General features: G+C 26.9%; 1 long non-coding RNA gene across 1 annotated transcript; it reads right to left on the bottom strand.

Moving 5' to 3' along the window:
• Positions 1-1,195: 1,195 nt before the first annotated feature.
• Positions 1,196-2,151, bottom strand: LOC115034235. The gene is made up of 2 exons (XR_003839588.1): positions 1,372-2,151; positions 1,196-1,292 (listed from the first exon to the last, which is right to left on the bottom strand). It is a non-coding gene; the product is annotated as an uncharacterized LOC115034235 (long non-coding RNA).
• Between the last annotated feature and the right edge of the window lie 3,849 nt (positions 2,152-6,000).

The following is a 6,000-nucleotide window of genomic DNA, read 5'->3' as shown; positions in this document are numbered from 1 at the left end:
AATGTTTATGCAATTATAAAGGACAAAAACATATTTTTCATGTCTGTTTTAGCTTCGAGGCCAACTATAGCTATACACGGTGTTTTCCGGCGCGTTTTGTACACCGCGTATTCAACAGCGTTTTTCTGCATACGGGGCGTATCCATCGACGTATTCCACCGCCTAAATTATATACAATTATGGTATAAAGTATAAACGTGGTTTTCCGTCACCAGCCCATCCCAATTTAAAAACATTAAAATTAAGTGTTGTGTTAGCGTTTTTATTACTTCGGCGTTCTGACGGAAAAACGCAAGCTGGCCGCATTTTCCCGTTTCCGTCGCAAATAAAAACGTGGTGGATAATATCCGTTGTGTTTAGCCACTCAGATAATATATCCAATGAATATTGGTTTACTGACCCTAAAATGTAATGAGTATCGAGCAATAATTGGTACACTAATCCCAAAATACAAATGTTGTTTTAAAAGGTTAGCTTACCTTTAACCATGCCTTCCTAATGCGATTCGTTGAGAACCTATGTAATGTGTATGGGTAAACCTGTATTCTTAGATCGTATAAACCTTCTTATTGAAAAATACCTTTAAGTGCGTATTTTACTTATGTAAATAAAAATAATAAATAAATAAAATAATAAATAAATCTTCTCTATAAATAGAACGTCTATCAAAACAATACGCAATCGAAAAAGACATACAACGTTGAACAAAATGTGTTATTACTTAACGGCTATATATGTGCCTACTTCCTATGTATAAGCCCTATGTCTAATAAACTTACATTTGATTACACAAATTATTTAAATATTGTTTTTTGTACTACTAATGTGGTATGAATCAAATACTTGGAATATTAATTGTTCTTTCAAGTAAAAACAATCATCCAAACATGAATGTGATTTTAAAAAAAATATGTCATAATTATTGATAGGTACTTAAATCTTATTATTTTGTGTATTATTATTATTTTTAGCATATTGTGGCTCCAGCAAAAACAAAAATAAAAATTATGGTTAAACAAAATTACAATATAATGACTAGGACTAAAACAACTAATGATGTAAAATTAAGACTATAAGACTAGAGTAAAAATGTTTGTGTATATAAAAGTAGACTACAAAAATTGTAGAATAATATAAGATTTATAAAAAAATAATATTTAACATGATATTATAATGTTTCATTAAGAACTAGAAATAAGTATAAAATAATTTATTACGTACTTATACCCGATACAATCACATACAATATTCATATAGGTATAATATCTATTATCTACATCAAAGTATCAGACCTGTGGGAAAAAATTACTAAGAATAATTAAGGTTGTAAAATAAAAAATTATGAAATTTTAATTTAACATTTTTACTTACATGGATATAACAATACGCATAGCGATAGCATACAGTTCCCGTTTTTGTAGATAATAAGCGTGGAGTAGCCGGTGCGTATTATTTAAACTTAATAAAAAACTATATTCACGGATACAATATTTGCATTTTGTATCATCGCATGTGCATACATACCTATTGAAATCACGCAACACACTTTTACTATTTTTTTAAAATAATTTATACAGCCTGCTAATTATTATAAATTATAAATGTGTTAATAAATAATAATTCGTACACATTTAGAAATTTAGAATGAAAAATTACGTTTTTCTTATTCCCATAGGTAACTACTTAGGTACATACATTAGTAAATTAGTTCCTACCTAGTATCAGAGCTTATTAGGATTCGGTGGTCGGTAGTGGTTTAACGCCAATTGAGATAGTGCCATGGTAGACATTCCAATCCACATTTATGGCAATTATTATTTACATTTAATTAACTATAAAAGTCCTAAAAAATAACAAGAATAAAACTTAATAAGCTATCTACGCAAGAGGATACAAAAAACTTTTCATTTATTTTTTTTTGTGTCATGGATCTAATCCCCTCCCCCTACAATTGTGTCAAAATCACTACTATCAGCGGTAAGACTTATTGTCCCACAATATAACTAGGAACTTCATGCATTGCTCTTAGGAAGCTGCAGCATATTATTCAACAAATGTGGGCAAGTTATAATGAAAATAATTAACTCAAGTTAATTTAAGTTAAGAGGACACAATATCGACAAGTTAAAAGTTAACAGTTAATAAGTTATAAATTCAACTAAAAGTTAAAAGTTAATATAGAAAAAAATATTAACTTAACTCAGTTTAAAAAAAGTTAATTCTATTTTTTTTTAATTAATATGTAAATCACATAAAGAGTGAATGTGTCTTTCTAGTTTCTAATTTATAAATTTATAAAAAACAATTTTATTGAACTTTTATCATAATGTACACTGTAGTATACCCTTTTACTTTTACTTTATTATAATGTACCTATTATTTTAAACTATACTCATCTCAGATTAATAATTTAACAAATATATTTTTTTATAGTAAAGAAGAGTACTTGACCTTCATATGTAATAAAAATATTTACGTATAAACGAAAAATGTTTGTAACTTGATGGATTTTTTTTAAATCAACTGAGAAAAGCTAAGTTTTTTCAACTGTAAATTAAACTAGTTAAGTTCATTAGTTGATTAGAAAATAAACTAACTAGTTAAGTTAAGAATTTAAAAAAAATATTAACTTTTTAACTTAACTTTAACTTTTTAACTAGTTAATGCCCACCTTTGATATTCAAAACCTGATACGACAAAAAATTGTCTCGACTCAAATCCAAAATTGTATGTTGGATATTTACCAAATTTAAGCTATTGTTCATATTAAAATATTTAAGAGGCTGTCAGCGTACTATTTGTTTTCTCTCTCTGGCTCACACGCAACATAGATAAAATGCATTTACGCAAAATCATTTTTTCTATGTGTTTAAGTAATTTTAGAGTAAAGTCACACATAACAAAAAAGATTGAGAATAATACTTTTGAGGGAATGACATATCGATTTGTCTAAATATTGTCTCAAAACAATTTAAACATCATTTAAATGTACCTACAACATTTATTTATTTATTTTGAAAGTGGAATACAAAGTCAAATAATAATAAAATATAAAATCTATATATGTCATTCCCTCAAAAATATTATTCTCTATATTTTTGGTAATAAGTGACTTTACTCTAAGATTACTTATAAACGCATAGAAAAAATGATTTTGCGTAAATGCATTTTGTCTATGATGCGCATGGGCCAGAGGGAGAAAACGAATAGAGCGCTGACATCCTCTAATACGTAATATATTAATTAATAACGCATATTTTATTAGGTATAAGTAATAAAAAAAAATTTCAATTTCAATTGAGTCTTTGCGTATTCCGTTAGCCATCAATATTATTTTGAATTTTACTACAGATTTAAATCTGTCAAGAAGTTCCATCACTGGATTTCTCAAGCCTCCAAACAATCAACTCCTACAGTGCTTGTACTTATTGTAAAAAATTAATTTACAGATTGCATAAATAAATTAATAGTGTGACAAAAAAAAAACTACCTGCAGATTTAATAATTTATTTTTTATTGTGTACACTGTTGAGTATGTTTAAAGTTTAATTTAAAAAAAAAACTGCCCTTACATGAGTATAATAAGTCATAGGCTCTGCTTTAATTGCTGTAATATCTAATTCCCATGTACCTATTACTATAACTAATAACTATAATAATATATTCTAATCTTTTTGTCAAGATTTTAAGGAGTGGTGGACATTGGACATAATATATAATACTTGCGCGATCTATCGTTCCGATACATCACTAATGAGCGTACGGAGCACGGATAAGATCACGCTGAAACCGTCAATTTGACACAATAATACATAATATAGCATGTAGTGTATATGGAAATATCGCACACCCAGAAGAAGAACGACACAACTCAAATAGTCAAATATAACAATTATACAGTACAGGTAAAAATCATGATGGCTAAAAATTAAAATTAAAGTTCTCATTCTACATACTTGGTATTTACACCAATAGATTCAGATTCATATACTCTGTCAAACATGTATCCTACAAATTAAAAAAAGTTTTGGGTCTAATATTAATATTAGTTATATGTCTATTTAACTTTTTATTTTTTTATCATAACCTTTGAGTTGGGTCTATTTGTAATAATTAAGTTATACGAAGTCACGTACTATCAGTTTATATGACTGTTGCGTTACATCATATTTTATTTAACATTTCGTAGGTAAGCTTAAAAATATATCAATTTAAGTCATAAGTTATAAGTAGAAAATAATTAGTTAAAGTACTCTTAAAATAAAACTATAATATCTAAATAGAGAAAAATGTGTCTATTGCGGCACGTACATAGGTCATAAGCGTAGAATGGTGGGGGCTAAGGGGCCTATAGCACCCCAGAATTCCATTAAGATCCCCAGAAATTTGTTTAGCCTCTTGTGTAAAAGTTTACTGTTTTATACGTCCATATGTGAGAACTGAAAACATTTTCTATTATTTATTTTAATGTCCGAAGAATATTTTATTTGATAATTTAAATGTTAAATAAAAATGCTAATTATGAAGAACTGTATTGATAAAGATGATTTGGACATAGATGCTATTGTATCAGAAATTAACAAAAAAAAATTTTCCAAATTTATATAAGCTTTTACAAGTAGCACTTACAATTCAAGTTGGTTCTGTTTTTTGTGAAAGATAATTTTCAGTAACGCTGCGAATAAAAACATTGCTAAGAAATTCTATGACTAAAAATAGATTTGAAAATCTATCGTTACTTTAAATTGAAAGGGACTTAGCTAATATTATTAAATCTGAAGAGGTTCTTAATATATTTGCCCAAAAAAAATAGGCGTTTAAACCTTATTCTAATATACTATAGTAATAATTTCCTATTTAAAATGTTTTTTTTAAATATTTCATTCAAATACAAAATATGTATTTGATAATAATATGATGCATGGTATATTATTTATTTATATTTTACTTTATAATGTGATTCTTTAGGACTTTTTATATTTTGTTCCTTTAAATTTTTCTATAGTTATAGAAAGTAAAGGTAATTATAATATTTAAATGTAAAATAAATGTATTAATATAATAAAATCCCCCCCCCCCAAAAAAAAAAGAAAATCATCACGCTACGCCTATGACATAGGTACTATTTTACAATACAAAAAGTCATACAATGTCATGTTTAAATACTGTTAAAATAATTATGATATAGTTGGGGTATTGAGTTTTGCTTACACAATTCTAGCAAATCAGATTTTTTCGCTGCACTTTCAAGTGGACAGTCGTAAGCTATTTTAAGTTCCATACTGTTGAAACTGCTATTGCGTGTTTCTCTCCTCATCTAATAAACAATACAATTTTATTTAAAAAAATAAGTTCTTCGGATTTTATTATATTAATAAATTTATTTTACATTTAAATATTATAATCACCTTTACTATTTGGTAATCCGTATTGTTAAATGATGTTCTTATTTTCAATGTGTATGGATTTGCTTTATCAACACGAATTTCTTTAATGTCATTACACAGAACTTTTTTACCATTTACATCCATGTTAAAATTTAAATACCATTATCTTTACTTATATATGGTATATATTATATATTATTATGGTACCTATTATACACATTACTCAAATACATATTATCTTATACTAAATTGGATGTCCGCATCATAAGCGGAAATTTAGTGAAATTACTCGGGGGGTTGAGCATTATATGCTCATTACACCTATAGGCTCCACTGTACTAGAGCCGCTCGCAATTATTTATTTCAACAAGACAATTTACAAAGTTCGACATACTAAACAATTTGACCATAATTAAGTACAAAATAAAATTATGTGTCTTATCTTAAACATTTTAGAAGTATTGTAAACAGAAATTATTAAGTTATTCATTTTTAATTTACAATTATAACTAATGGTGGATTTAAGGGTTCAAATAAAGTAGGAAAATCCATAAGAGGTGCCTCATACAAAATGTATATCTAAGTCAAATAGTTAGTAGTTACCTCCATAGCA

Source organism: Acyrthosiphon pisum, chromosome A2, assembly GCF_005508785.2.
Source record: "Acyrthosiphon pisum isolate AL4f chromosome A2, pea_aphid_22Mar2018_4r6ur, whole genome shotgun sequence".
NCBI classification, from domain to species: Eukaryota; Metazoa; Arthropoda; class Insecta; order Hemiptera; family Aphididae; genus Acyrthosiphon; species Acyrthosiphon pisum.
This window is presented reverse-complemented; position numbering and strand designations above follow the sequence as displayed.